At 31.6% G+C, this 16,002-nt stretch overlaps 1 pseudogene; it reads left to right on the plus strand.

Annotated features, from left to right (window-relative positions):
- Positions 1-6,352: 6,352 nt before the first annotated feature.
- LOC117927514 lies at positions 6,353-12,563 on the plus strand (annotated as a pseudogene).
- The last annotated feature ends 3,439 nt before the right edge of the window (positions 12,564-16,002 follow it).

Raw genomic sequence — 16,002 nt, forward strand, 5'->3', positions numbered from 1 at the left:
AGCTTAGAATTTATTTAGGAACTATTTTTATTTTTTTTTATTTTTTTTTTTTTTTAAAATAGTTTTCTAATTTAGAAACATATTTGAAATTTTTTATTGAAAATTATTTCTTTGAGAATTCATTCTAAAAAACATGTTTTTTTAGTGTTTTTTGTAAAATATTTGAGAAACAATAAAAGATATGAAGAATATTTTAGGAATTTTTTTAATTATAGATATAAGTGTTATTTACAGAGAGAATAAATTAATTGAAAAAATTATTTTTCATATTAGAATTCTGAAACAAAATTTTATTTTAAGAACTATGCTAAAAAAATTCTTTAAGAAGTATTGCCAAAAAATTATTTTTCCTATGTGAATTCTCAAACAAAATTTTGTTCATAAAACCTTTTTTTTTTGTAAGAATTATGCTAAAAAAATGTTTTTAAGAAACATTTTCAAAAAAAATATTTTTACAGCCTTTTTCAAAAATATTGTCAAATAAACTCTTAATTTTTAAGTAACAAGCCAACAATTTATATCATATAGACTTAGGTTAAAACTTCAACACGTATATGATAACAATTTTATACCATTAATTTTACCCTAATTAAATGTTAAGGTTGTAGTTTAAATAAACTTAATGTATGTTATTGATCATTCTGCCTAATAATTTAAGTTTCTAGATTGTTTGATGGTATCAAAGGTTCTACGGAAAATCATGAATCTGAAACTCCAATTTATCAAGACTTGGACTCAACAAATGTTAGCTGAGTCACCTTCTTAACTTTCATCATCTCCTCCTTTGACACTTTCAAATTAAGTATGCTTGGCCTCAATCTGGTTCCTTTCAGTAGTGATATTCAAATATTTACAGCAGGATGACTAAAAGATCGTCTTACGTATATTTGAAGAAACATCCATACGTATATTTCAATAAAAGCTGCTCCCTTCTTCATTATCTTAATCAAGAGTGATTCATGCGGTCTTAAACAAATAAATCAACTCTCCAACTTTCAATTATTCATATTAATAAATCATTGATTGTTGTATGCAAATGTATATATTTTACATTACCTATAGCTTAGGAGTAGTAGACATAAGATACTGAAAATTAGCAATCACCTAGATGGTGTAAAATACGGTTAACTGAAGGACAAGTTTTTTGTTGTTATATCTGTATTAATGACATCACACCCACTCAAGATGAGTGCTCTCCTACTCATGCGTTTGTTCTATATATAAAAGATACAAGAGATGAGGGCTATATATAACCTGTACATGAAGTTAATTTGGAAGAAACTAATCACACTAATCTAGGCTACAATCTTGGATGATTTACAATCAAATTAAACTAACTTGGTAACTAGGATATTTTTATTTCTATAATTGCTCCTTCAACAACTCATGTCAATACTCCCCCTCAAGTTGGTGCATAGATATCATCAATGCCCAATTTGTCAAGTGAGTTGTGAAATATTTTGCTAGAGATAGCCTTTGTAAGAATATCTGCTCGTTGATCTTCTGACTTCACAAAAGGAAACTGAATGACCTTGTCTTCGAGCTTCTACTTGATAAAATGTCGATCCACTTCAACATGTTTGGTGCGGTCATGTTGAACTGGGTTGTGCGCGATTGCTATGGCTGCTTTATTATCACAAAACAAGTACATTGTATCCTAAGATGAACACTCAATTTCCTCTAATGATCTTTTTAACCAAAGTAGCTCACACAATCCTTTAGCTATGCCTCTAAACTCAACCTCTGCACTAGATAAAGCAACTACCTTCTGTTTTTTACTCCTCCAAGTGACCAGATTACCTCCCACAAATGTGAAGTAGCCCGATGTAGATTTTATGTCAGTAATGTTCCCTGCCCAGTCTGCGTTCGTATAGCCGTCAATGTGTAAATGTTGGTTTTTCGTGAACATCAGTCCTCTTCCTGGAGAAGACTTCAAGTACCGTAAAATACGAACCACTGCATGAATTGACTCACCAAGCTCACCACATAAGCAATATCAGGTCGTGTGTGAGATAAATATATCAGCTTTCCCACAAGGCGTTGATACCTTTCTTTATTGGTGGGGGTCTGGTTAGGAAATTCTCCCAAGCCATGGTTTTGAACAACTAGTGTATCAGTAGGTCTATAATCAAGCATTCCAGTTTCAAACAACAAGTCAAGCACGTACTTCCTTTGGGATAGAAATATGCCTTGTTTTGATCAAGCTACTTCAATCCCCAAAAAATACTTCAACCCTCCAAGATTTTTCACTTCAAATTCAGTTGCTAAATGCTCTTGTAATTTAGAGATTTCTTCCTCGTCATTTCCTATAATTATCATATCATCAACATAGATTATTAGAGTTGTTATCTTTCCCCGTTAGTGCTTCAAGAAAAGAGTATGATCTGAATTACTTTGCTTGAAACTGTGCTTTCTCATGACAAGGCTAAATCGTCCAAACCATGCTCTAGGAGACTGTTTCAATCTGTATAACGCCTTTTGTAACTTGCAAACTACCTTCCCTTGTGTCGAAGAAACAAAACCCGGTGGAATGTCCATGTACACCTCCTCTTCAAGATCCCCATGGAGAAAGACATTTTTGACATCAAATTGGTGCAACGGCTAGTCCAAGTTTGCAGCAAGAGAGATTAGTACTCTCACAGTATTTAATTTTGCTACAGGTGAGAAAGTTTCTTGATAATCTACCCCATATGTCTTAGTATATCCCTTCGCAACGAGCCTTGTTTTATATCTTTCAACTGATCCATCTGCTTTGTGTTTGACAGAGAACACTCATCAACATCCCACGGTTTTCTTCCCCTCAGGTAATGGCACAAGCGCCCAAGTATCATTTTTCTGTAATGCTTTCATCTCTTCCTCTATCGCTTGGATCCATTTGGGATTATTCATGGCTTCACTCACTGTATCAGGAACACCATCTATAGATAATTTATAAACCAATGCCTGGAGAGGTTCAGACAATTTTTGAGTTGAGATATGGTTGGCAATTGGGTACTTTGACTTGCTCGTTCCATGATCGGGTGAATAGCGGTTTGGTGGTTGCCCGCGGTTATGCTTGAAAGGTAGTTTATAGTCAGCAGAAATATTGTGAGGAGAGTTTAGAACTTGTACCTTAGGAATATTCTCGGGAGATTGGTCTAATTGTGGTACTGTCAGGTCATGGAAGGGTTGTTCACTTTCAATTTCCGTAACTTTTCCATTTTGATCTACTCTTGTTGGTTGTTGTTCGATCTCTGCTTCGACACGCTCAGCATTTTCAACTTCTCCTCTTTGATCTATCAGTATTGCCATTGGTTCTCTTAGTTGAACCTCCCTTATATCATTTGAATTTTCTTTGAAGCCTGGGCAATTTTCCCAATTCTGCTCTTCACTCATCATCTTCCCCTAAAGAGAGGAGCGGGAAGATTGAGAAGTGAAGAAATTCTCTGATTCAATAAAGGTGACATCCATGGTGGTATAGAGTAGCCTTGTAGTTGGATTGTAACATCAGTATCCTTTCTTGTGAGCTACATAGCCAAGAAAAACACAATGGACAACACATGGATCAAGCTTTGTCCGTTGATTCTTGTGTATATGAACATATGTAACACAACCAAACTTTCTTGGAGAAAGCATTAGAACTGATGGTAATGTCACATGTTGTGCAAGAACTTGAAGAGGAGTTTTGTAGTGCAAAACTCGTGATGGCAATCGGTTCATTAAGTATACAACAGTCATTGCTGCATCTGGCCAAAATCGTTTAGGGACATAAGCAACAGTCAAGAGAGCTCGAGTGATTTCCAATATGTGTCTATTCTTGCACTCTGCAACACCGTTCTATTGCGGTGTTTGAGAACAAGATGCCTCATGATGCAAACCATGTTCCTGAAAGTATCTGTGAAATTGTGCATTATCATATTCCCCACCGTTATCAGATCGAAGAATTTGAAGTTTAGCAGAAAATTGTGTTCGAATCATATTATGAAATGATCGAAATATTTCAAACACTTCATGTTTATTTTTCATCAAATAAAGCCAAGTCATTCGTGTACAATCATCGACAAAGGTTACAAACTAGCGAACACCAGAAGAAATAGTAATAGGAGCAAGGCCCCAAACGTCATAATGAACAATCAAAAAATGAGTGTCACATTTATTCAAACTGATTGAATAAGGTACCCGATGACTCTTAGCTTGAATACAAGCTTCACACTTAAAATCTGACTCATTAAACTTCGTAAATAAATCTGGAAATAAACATCTCAAATATCAAAATGAGGGATGCCCCAACCGATTATGCCATAACCAAATATGTGTTTCCTTAACTCTAGCAGAATGCATATTATTTGCTCAACCATAACTAAAATCATCCATGTAATACAACCCTTCCCTTTTAGTACCACGACCAATAATCTTCTTGGTGAGAATATCCTGAAACAAACAGAAGTTAGGATACATTATAGCACAACAATTCAATTCCTCAGTCACTTGTCCAATAGATAACAATTTATTGGAAAGTGATGGAACTAGTAAGGTATTTGGTAATGAAAAAGAAAGAGAAAGAGCCACTGTTCCAGCCCCTGTTACTGGATATGTTACTCCATTAGCATTGGCGATGCATATTCGTTTTGGTTGGGTGGCTTTAGAGAAGTCACAAGGATCAAAGGTCATGTGGTCCGTTGCCCCAGAGTCAATGATCCAGCCATCAGGGTTCCCCATTTTCAAGCAAGAAAAAACATAACCTTGGTTACCTGAGTCATTCTGAGCAATCTGTTCACTAGTGGAGATAGAAGATTCTTGTTGTGGTACGAGAGATAGTTGAGGCTCTACGCTCATAAGAGCTGCATGACTAGGATTGTTGCCTCCACTTGCTTCACGCTTTTTCTTTGCCTTGAGTTCATGCCACCAATCTGGATAACCATGTAGTTTGAAGCATGTTTTTTTTGGTGTGTTTTGTATTCCCACACTGTGTGCAGCCTCCTCTTTTCCCTTGTGACTTTGGTTTTGTGGTTGTGTTAGGCTTTCCATTTGATGGCGTTTGAAAAGATAATTGGTGTTGAGGTTTATGCCCTCCTCTTGAAAGCATAGCACCACCAAATATGGTATCTTCATTCATCATCATTACGGATTGCCTCAAATCCTCTCTTCGAACTTGTGCATAAGCTTGTTCCACTGTTAGGAATGGTTGTATCTGCAGCACATCTGCTCGGATCTTGTCAAGCCGATCATCAAGTCCATCTAAGAAGGTGTAGACTCTATCCTCCTGCAAAATAGAGTTATATTTTTGTATATCAATATCACATTCCATAGGATTTGGTCGATGAAAGTCGATTTCTCTCCACAAGCCTTGGAGATTGTTGTAGTATGTCTCGATAGATCCTCCTTCTTGTTTGAGTCTGGTTACTCTTCTTTTGAGATCATATGCTTGTGATGTATCAATGCCATCAAAGTACATAATAGCAATATTATCCCAAACAACCTTAGCCGTTGAGAATCTGATAAAGTTATTGACTAACTTTAGATCCATAGAATTGATCAGTCATCCCTTCACCACTGCGTTTTCGGTTCTCCATTTTCTGATTGCAGGATCTGTTTGTAGAGGCTATGGAAGATCTCCATTTATGTATCCCAACTTGTCTTTACTTGAGATATACATCTCGACAATTTGGGACCATAATGCATAATTGGTGCCATCTAACTTGATTCCAATCTGTGTAGCAGGTTCATGAGTTGTGATCTGGTTCTGAGTTTGGTTGTGGTTTAGTACTTGTGTCATTCTTGTCGTAAGATCAGCGAGAATTGAATTCTCCCCTTCGTGTTTTTCCACCCCAGTAGGAGGTGTTTCCATTTTCCTCTTTCTTGTTTTTTTTTTCAGAAATTCTATGGCCCTAGAATCTCTGCTCTGATACTATGTTGAGAAGAAGAAAAATGGTATTCTTCTATATATAAAGATACAACAGATGAGGGCTATATATAACCTGTACATTAAGTTAATTTGGAAGAAACTAATCACACTAATCTAGGCTATAATCTTGGATGATTTACAATCAAATAAAACTAACTTGGTAACTAGAATATTTTTATTTCTATAATTGCTCCTTCAACAACTCACGTCAATAACTCCAAGACAAGTTTTCTTGGAAATACTAATATTTATCATATCGTCATAGTCATCCCATCACGTTTTCTTAACTGAATGATTCAGATATATATATATATATATATATATATATATATATATATATATATATATATATATATATATATAAACCTTATTTTATAGTAAAAAAATGTCATGTCATCAATTGGTTGATTTCCTCTATATAGATCTATATAAAGGGAGTGAAGATGAACCTTCAAACCACAGCTTCTCATGGCAGCTCATCAGTGCTCATTGCTCCTAGGCCTACTGATCTTGGTTGGCTCAGTGGCTTGGACTGAGCCAGTGGTTGCTGCCTCCTTCAATCGGAGTAGTTTTCAGGCCGGTTTCATTTTTGGAACAGCCTCGGCTTCTTATCAGGTAGGGAGACATTTTTGTGAATTTATATAGATTAATTTTAATTTAATTTGTACATATTTCACATAAATTCATTTTTTTTTCATGAATTTCAAATATTCAAATTTGAAGTATGGTATACTACATATTCTATATCATATCATATTCTTATTTTTAATATAAATGAATGTGTTCTGTGCATGGATTTTTCAGTACGAAGGTGGAGCAAAAGAAGGTGGCAGAGGTCCCAGTATATGGGATACTTTCAGTCATAAATACCCAGGTCTCTATTTGAGTTAATTAATTTTCATGACTTTTATTAACACATAATGATTGTGTTTGGATTTAAGCTTGAGGGTTTAGGCTAACATTTGAGTTTTAAAACTAAATCCAAAATAATGATGATCTCTTCAAAGAGATACTAAGCACATCCAGTGGGAAAGAAAACATTAGAACAGCTATAAATGAGGTATAACACTGCCACCCCATTTATGATTTTATGGTTTTTTTTAATGGGTTCTCTCAATGATGGATACGTGGTGGTGGCACAAAAATTATATTAAACTATAAATTTTATGGTTTCTTTTTTAAATCAGATCGAAGGCATTGGTCCCATCTACCAGCCATGCAACCAGTTTAATTTAGCTATTAAGTTACTCTACATATTAGACCTGAGGTCACCTGTTTGAATGGTTGGTTTTTTACTTTAATAATTTTTAAGATAATAAAATGACATAATATATTGAATAAAATTAAATGATAAAATTTATTTGATGTTAAAATATGTCTTCTTACTAGTAAATTATAAATACTATGTTTATGCTATTTAGTCAAATTAGAAATTTTAGTAAATTTATATTTTATCCTTATTATAATTTAATTTGTATATATTAAAGATAGAAAGATGAAATATTTCTAATTTTTTTAATTATATACTTTTAATTAAGAACATATAAATTATAATTTTATAAAATCATGTTGAGTTGTGATTCAACCTCGATTCAACTAGTGAATTGTGATTTGATAACTTTTATAATTCAATGATCGATATGATTTTGAAATCGTAGAAAATAATTAAATTTTTTATGTTGACAAATATAGAAAGGATAACAAATGATAGCAATGGTGATGTTGCAGATGATTTCTATCATCGGTATAAGGTATGGAATTCCTCATATTATCTTTTCTTTTTCATTTTCCTCTTGTCAATGTTATAAAAATTTTGGTGATATTTATCAATAATATATTTGAATTGAATAAGAAGATGTGCATACAATGAAGGAATTGGGATTGGATGCTTTCATATTCTCGATATCTTGGTCTAGAGTATTGCCTCGTAAGTTTGTTGTTTCAATATTTTTATAAATTATTAAATTTGTTGCTCAGATTTCTTAATAATATATAAAAATGTTAGAAGAATTATGATATTTACTAATTAATTAATTTTATTTTTTTCCCACACAACAAAGAAGTTGATTTTAAAAAGAAATAAGCTAGAAAAGAAAAGGAAAAGATTATTGTCCCTTTTCCACATTGAAGTTGATTCTTTGACTAGTGAAGTTTCCAACCCCAATTTGAATAAGCATAATTTTGACTAGATAATAGAAGAGACAAATCCATAGAAATGACTCTCAGGTGATGACCTGTGTCGTGGAATGGCAAATAAGGTCATATCGGTTCATTTCTATGTTAAAAAAATTCTTTGTATCATATCTTCCTTGATTGTAACAATTCAATATGAAACAAACACTACTAGTAAATTCATGTCATGTGTAAATATTGTCTATTACTTATGTGTTGGTGGATGGTCACGCACGACACGAGCTTTTGAATAATAGGTCACAACCCACTAGTCATGGTTAAATCTTAACTATTTCAAACCTATCATCTCTCGCAACATCACAATATATTTAATTAAGCACATTAGAAAATCACCACTTATAAGTATAAAAAAAATTGATAGTAAGAGATATCACACCTAATGACAATTGAAACGATGGTCATATCTCAAAAGATGTATCTTAGAGAAAATTGACTTTTGATTTTTTTTTTTTTTTATATGTATATATTTGTGGAATGCAATCAACAAAGGTTTTAATATATATTTGAAGTAAAATAAGTTTTAGTAAAGTGACATCATTATTAATTAACAAAATTTAAAAATGATAAATTAACTGATCTTAGATCAAAATGTAATTAAATAATCATCAATTTTGACATTACTCTTTTTTGTGATAGAAATGGTTAATTAAAGAAAAAAATCCATATTATTTTATTTTTAGACTTAATGCAATAAACATACAAAGTTTAAATTATATTATTTATAGACTTAACATCATAACGTGTGACATTAAAAAGTTGACCTAAATTCACCTAAAATGTGGTTAAATCTAAAAAGGCAAGCTCATTGTTAATATTGTTTAATGATAATAATTCCGAAAGATTCCAATTATAATTAATATTAACTTGGACAATATTTTGTCTGATCCATTGAAAAGCATTAAGGATGACATATCAATGTCTCCCAAAAGAAACCCTTGAATGGCTATTTACTCAAGTAGACCTCAAAAATAATAATTATTATTATTATTCATTACATGATTAGGAGAAAATGAGAGTAAGTTTTTCAACCAATGTGATAATCAAATCACTTAGTTATAAATTGATCTTTTATTCCAATGAGTGTAACATATATTCAATTATTTTTTATTGGAACAAATATAAATTTTTGTAACTCAGGTGGAAAGCTAAGCGGAGGAGTAAACAAGGAAGGTATCAACTTTTACAACAACCTCATCAATGAACTACTATCAAAAGGTCATTAATTATTAGCTAGTCATATTTGTGTCTGCAACTTGAGCTAACTCTATCCATTAACCCAAATACTAATTACAAATCTAACTTTTAACTTAGATTTAGAAAAATAAACTTAAGTTGAACTTGAGTTAGGTAACTTAGATTGAACATTAATTGGGTTAGCTTAGATATTAAATAAATAATTTTCATGTTTGGGTAAAGTTTAGGTTGACCACCAACCAATCTAACTCATTCGAGTTACACCCACAAAATTAATGCACCTAAATGTAGTATGTCAACCATCATTTTAGGATGGACTAATACCTAAGATAGAGCCCAACACTAGGTGGGTTTGGGATAAGCCAACGTTTGGGCTTTTCCAAAACTGTACCCTTATAAGTATCGTAATTGAATTAAGCTTGAGGTTGTAAAAGTCAAGACACAAACTCAAACATTCAATCTAAGAAATGAAATATTTGGATCAAAACACTAAAAAAAAAAAAAAAAAAAAAACTTGTTCCATATATGTTTCACTTTCCACAGGTCTACAACCCTACGTGACAATATTTCACTGGGATCTTCCACAAGTACTAGAAGATGAGTATGGTGGCTTTTAAGCCCACACATTATGTAAGCAAAATCAAACCCTATTTTATTTACAATATACAAAAGAGTCTTTAACTACATATCTAAGTATATATACAAACACATTTGTGGGGCAAATTTTTTGTTTGTGAACACGATATGTATGTAACATGTTACCATACGTTCAATAGAGATGACTTTCGGGACTTTGCGGAGCTTTGCTTTAAGGAGTTTGGCGATCGAGTGAAGTATTGGATCACCCTCAACGAGCCATGGACTTACAGCAATGGTGGTTATGACCAAGGAACCTTAGCACCTGGACGATGCTCTAAGTGGGTTAATGGAGCATGCACAGCTGGAAACTCTGCCATTGAGCCTTACCTGGTAGGCCACCATCTGCTTCTTTCTCATGCAGCTGCAGTAAAAGTGTACAAGGATAAATACCAGGTGAGTATGCAATGGTTTTTAGTAAAATTCACGGATAGTCTAGTACATTAGTCTGTGCATCTATACTTAGAATTATGAATGAATTGTGAACTACAAGATTAAGTTATTAACTAACCTAAAAACTTAAGTTTTTAATAAGAAACTAGCAATTCATATCAAGTTTATTAGCATTTGGACTATTACATAACATGTAACAAAATTTAAAATAGTTTTTCCAATTGTTAATCAAATTTTGAGTCTTTAAGAATGGAAAAATCGTTATCAGTGCTATAATCCTTAACTAGAAATGTTATGCTAATATGTAATCTATGTAGGCAACTCAAAAGGGGAAGATTGGAATAACATTGGAGTCTAACCGGATGGTACCCTACTCTGACCAAAAAGCAGATAAGAAAGCAGTCACAAGAGCCCTAGATTTCATGTTGGGATGGTTAGTATATACATGTATACACAACAATTAGCCTCTTGATGGTAAATTACTAAACTAATTATATTATTATATGTTTGTCCATATATAGGTTTATGAATCCATTAACCTATGGCGATTATCCATATAACATGTGCACACTTGTTGGACCACGACTACCAAAGTTCACCCCTGAGAAATCTATGCTAGTGAAAGGGTCCTTTGATTTTCTTGGATTGAATTACTACACTGCAAATTATGCAGCTAACGTTCCTATTGCTAATACCGTTAATGTTAGCTACTCTACAGATTCTCTTGCTAATCTCACCAGTAAGTTTATATCAATTCCTCATATTTTGATTCATGACCACTATAAACCGATGTAATTAACATTTCTTCTTCTTTTTTTTCCTTGGTTTGATAGCACAACGCAATGGAATCCCCATCAGTCCAACGTTATGTGGACAAAAAAAAAAAGTTACTAAAACACTAGGAAAACAGTCATATTATGCATGAATAGATAGTTGTAGTTAGGGGTGGCAAAAGTTTGATATAATTCATCTGCACAATCGGAATCTAACATGTTTTTCAAGGGTTAAATTGAGTATAATAGTATTTGGGTCAAATTTATGTTTACCAACATAACTCATTTAATAAATAGGCTATTTTTAGGTTGACCTATATATCATAAATTTTATCCAAATTAATCACCTATTTAATAATCATATTGATTAATCCATTATAGTTCTAATTTAAACTATATTTGACTTATATAAAATTTTATTTTGAATAAATAAGTCAAAATTGAGTCATAAACATACAAGTTGAAAAGTTAATTATATAGACTTGCACAAAATCTAATTCAATTGGATTATTAAACAATACCTAATTATTAATGGATTAAATAGGTTATTTAATATATTTTATTAGGTTGTGCATGTACTCTAGGTTTATATTTTAACTTGATTATTATTTGTGTCACCTTTGGATTGACTTATTTAGTTAAGTGTTTCGCTTTTAACACAATACAAAATAAGACTCACCAATATGAATTGTTACCCCTATATAACATAGCATATTTCTCTTTAGAGCATAAAGATATATCATTAATTAGTTCATTTTTATAAATTACGTGTACGAAAAATGTATCTGTAGACTGGTTCAAATGGGTTTAATGTCTATCCTAGTGGAATTCGGAGTCTTTTACTCTATACGAAAAGAAAATACAACAATCCACTTATTTACATCACCGAAAATGGTAAGGCTAATGACCTTCTATTAATTTCCTTTTCGGTCACATGTTATCTTAGAAAAATATATCTCAAAAGAATTCTCTTATTACATCTTTAGTCAATTAACATAAATATTTGAAACTATTTTCAGGCATTAGTGAAGTCAATAATAATACCTTAACACTTAAAGAGGCGTTGAAGGACCCACAAAGGATAGATTTCTACTACCGTCATCTTTGTTCCTTCAATTAGCCATGATCAAGTGAGTTTAATTATTTTGATATACATTTTTTTCTAGTGTTTATGGTTCTTGCAATTACTCATTTTTGAATTATTCCATTTTGACTATAGTAAGTATATTTATAACAACCTTATGATTATTTGATGGCACAAAATAAAAGAAACATATGCTAATTATGGCATATTAATATTTTTCTTTTTCTTTTTTTGTTGTAGGGATGGCGTTAATGTGAAGGGTTATTTTGCATGGTCATTATTGGATGACTATGAATGGAATTCTGGTTACACTGTCAGATTTGGTATTGTCTTTGTTGATTATGACAATGGCTTAAAAAGATACCCCAAGCATTCGGCTCTATGGTTCAAGAAATTCCTCCTATAATAGATGATCGAGCTTCACAATAATATCATTTCAATATATAAATTTAATAAGATGGAGATGATCATCTCTTAGTATCCCCATTTCATAATATGGTTGGTTTTCATATGGAACTACTATAATTAAATCTATAATAGATTTTTTTGTGTGTTGATTTTACAATATCGCCCATTTTATTATTGTCCTATTTTTCAAAGTAAGATCATGTTAAGAGTATAAATGACTAAAATGATATTTGTACTTTCAATCCTCTCATCAAATTACAGGATACTTTCATATCCTTTCATCTAATTGTTTTCTTTGCAATGAATAGCTAATAATAGCATACAATATACATGTTATAAAATAAAAGCATTTATATATTATTGAACTTACATTCATAGCTCTTGATATATTGGCATACGAACAAATTTCTCTTAAATAAAGAATTTTGTATCCCCATTTCAAAATAGCTTTGATTTTTGCATAAAACTATTTTAATTAAATGCATAACGCATTCTTATGGGTTGATTTTACATTTTGTCTCTCATCTCATTATTGTCCTCCCTCTCAAAGTAAGAGCATGCTAAGAGTTTAAATGACTAAAATGATATTTGCACCTTCATATCATTTCATCAAATTATTTTCTTCACAATGAGCGGATAATAACAACATACCTTATTCATTTTATACAATAAAAAACATTTATATATTATAGTTATTAGAAAGAAATAATAAAATCATCTATTAGAAAACCTGACATCATATTGAAATAAATTTATAATTACATATATAGATAACCCTTGATATATCGGTGAACACACAAATTTCTCTTATATAGAAAACTATGAAACAAATTAAACTTTATTAATTTGCAGAATAGCTCTTGATACATTGTTGTACACACAACTTTCACTTGAATAGAGAATATGAAACAAATTAAACTTTTTAATTTATAAAATTATAAGTATAGTAATATATATTTCTTTTACAATTAATGACTAAGAAGCTTGACTAGATTTGGCCCTTTTATCTTGACTTGACCTGAGCTTGATTTGAGTAATATTGAATAAAAGTGTGAATGCTTGATCTTGGATGAAAGATGCTACAAACTTCATTTTTGGATTTTCAAACTTATTCTTCAAGTTTTCGTTTCTTAAATTATTGAGGCAGACTCTATAATTTTTTTCAAATATAGAAGTTTGAAGGTCCGAGAATGTGTTTTGAAAGTTAAAAAGGTCCTAAAGGTTAAGAAATTCTCTTTGATATTATCCTTAATTTTTTAGAGATAAGTATTATTATTTTAATAGTTGTATTTATAACTATCCAAAAATTGATATTAATAATTATTATTATCAGTACTATATATTTTAATTACTTAAATTGATTTATTTATTTAATATTTCAACATAAGATGAGTCCTCCTTTACATGGATCCCATATAACACATTTCATAATCTTAATTATGTGAAAAAGTGAATGACACATAGGAAGAGTTAATGTGTCCTCTTAATTCAGTTAAAAAAACTCTTTTCTCAAACTCTTATTTAAAGTGCATTGATTTCTCACTTGTAAATTCCTTTAGTACACCTTCAAATGCATCTTAACTTTTTTTTTTTTTTTTTTTACATTATAAGCTAAATTTGTTTTAGGATTTTAAATATTAAATTCATTCTTTATTTACTCATTGTGAGGGAATAGACTTCAAGTTGCTTGTATATTTGAAGAGATTGTGAATATGCATTTAGAATCTAGTAATTCAAGTGTAAGAGGGTTGAAGTCTTTGACCTTAAAAGTCTTAATAGCAATGGGACTCCCACTCGGTTAGGAGTTTGAGGAGAGTGGACATAAGTGGATTGTGAAATCACTATAAAAGAATTTGTATATCTCTTCCTTTTATCTTTTACTTAATTATTGTCTTGTTTAGCATTTCTTGTTCCTTTTGCCATTAATTGGTTATTTTTTAAAAATTTTTTAACACCCAATTCACTCTCCCTCTTTTGGGTGATTTACTTTACTTATTTAAATTGGTCATTTTCTAATTCTTTTTCCTTTTTCTTTTCTTTTCTTTTTTTTTTTTTTTTTTTTTTTTTTTTTTTTTTTTGCTTCATTTTTGTAGATGAGATAATCAAACCTAATATAGTTTGGTTCTCACACTTGTAGCATATGAAGTCCATTTTCTCTTTACCTACATTAGAGTATTCCTTTTTTTGGAAGTCCTTCCTTGGATAGAATTTTCTTCCTTTATATTTTTCAAGTCTGATGAACTTCTTAAACTTTCTTATGATAAATGCAAGGTCCTCATCTTCTTTACTAGTCCTTTTTTTATTTATTTATAAATAGTGAAGCTTTAAGATCTAAGTTTTTCTTTCTCTTGTCTCTCTCTTATGGATGGCCCTTTATTGTGATTTCATAAGTTATCAATGACCCAATCAATTTCTCCAAAGGAAGTTTAGTAAAGTCCTTAGCTTCATGGATTAGTGTAACCTCGACCACTCATTACTAAGAAAGAGATCTCAAAATCTTCACAATCTTCTCTAATTAGTAATTGTAGAGTTTGCCAACTATCAAGTGACAAGTGGCAAGGCTGTTGACTAAGCTCAACTAGCAAACAATAAAGCTGGCTGAGAAAATAACAGATGGGAGCATTTGTTAGTTAGTTAGAGGCTTGTGATTGATATAAAAGGTGCAGTCTCGGGAAAACTAAAAGGGGGCATTCAGTTGTATAGAACAGAGAGCAAGAAATCAAGAGAGCTTTGCAAATCCATAACCATAGGTCTATTTAGGTTATCTTGAGATAGAAAGAAACAGAGGTGAGGAAGGTTCTTGGGAAAAGCTTGTAATTTCTTTGTTTTGATTCTTGTGTAATCTCTGGTTGGCACACTTGAATAAAGGCTTCAGGAAATCAGTGTGGATGTAGATCAAGTTGATCGAACCACGATAAGTCTCTTGTGTTCTTGATCTTGGTTGATTGCATACCAGCTGTTTGATTTTGGTCCTAAGAGAAGTTCTTGCAAACTGGTTGTTTTTCCTTTTAGTTTCTGCTCTAACAGTCCCTAATTCAAGGCTGGTTCTTCTTCAACAGTATTTGCATACAAATTTCTCAATGTTTTTTTTTTATTTTATAGGGAAAAGAAATGGAACCCTTATTAATCCAATGGTATGTTGTTGGATTATGAAGTCTAAATCAATTTTGTTGCATTTCACAAGAAATATCATGATCGAGCTCCTTACTAACCTCATAAGGATCAAGCTATCCAGTCAACTTGTGATGGTTTAAAGGGTTAGTGCCCCTTTGAATTTGTTTTTTATATTTGATGAATGAAGAGTTTGTTTTTATTATATATTTAACCCTTTTATGATTTAGAGTTTTGTTTTTAGGGAGTACGGTCACAAAGAGTAAGAGTCTTCACTATTGTAATTCTTCTCTCTCGTTTGATTAGTGGATTCTTGAGTGTTGATA

The sequence above is a fragment of the Vitis riparia genome, chromosome 13 (assembly GCF_004353265.1).
Source record: "Vitis riparia cultivar Riparia Gloire de Montpellier isolate 1030 chromosome 13, EGFV_Vit.rip_1.0, whole genome shotgun sequence".
In the NCBI taxonomy this organism is placed as follows: domain Eukaryota; kingdom Viridiplantae; phylum Streptophyta; class Magnoliopsida; order Vitales; family Vitaceae; genus Vitis; species Vitis riparia.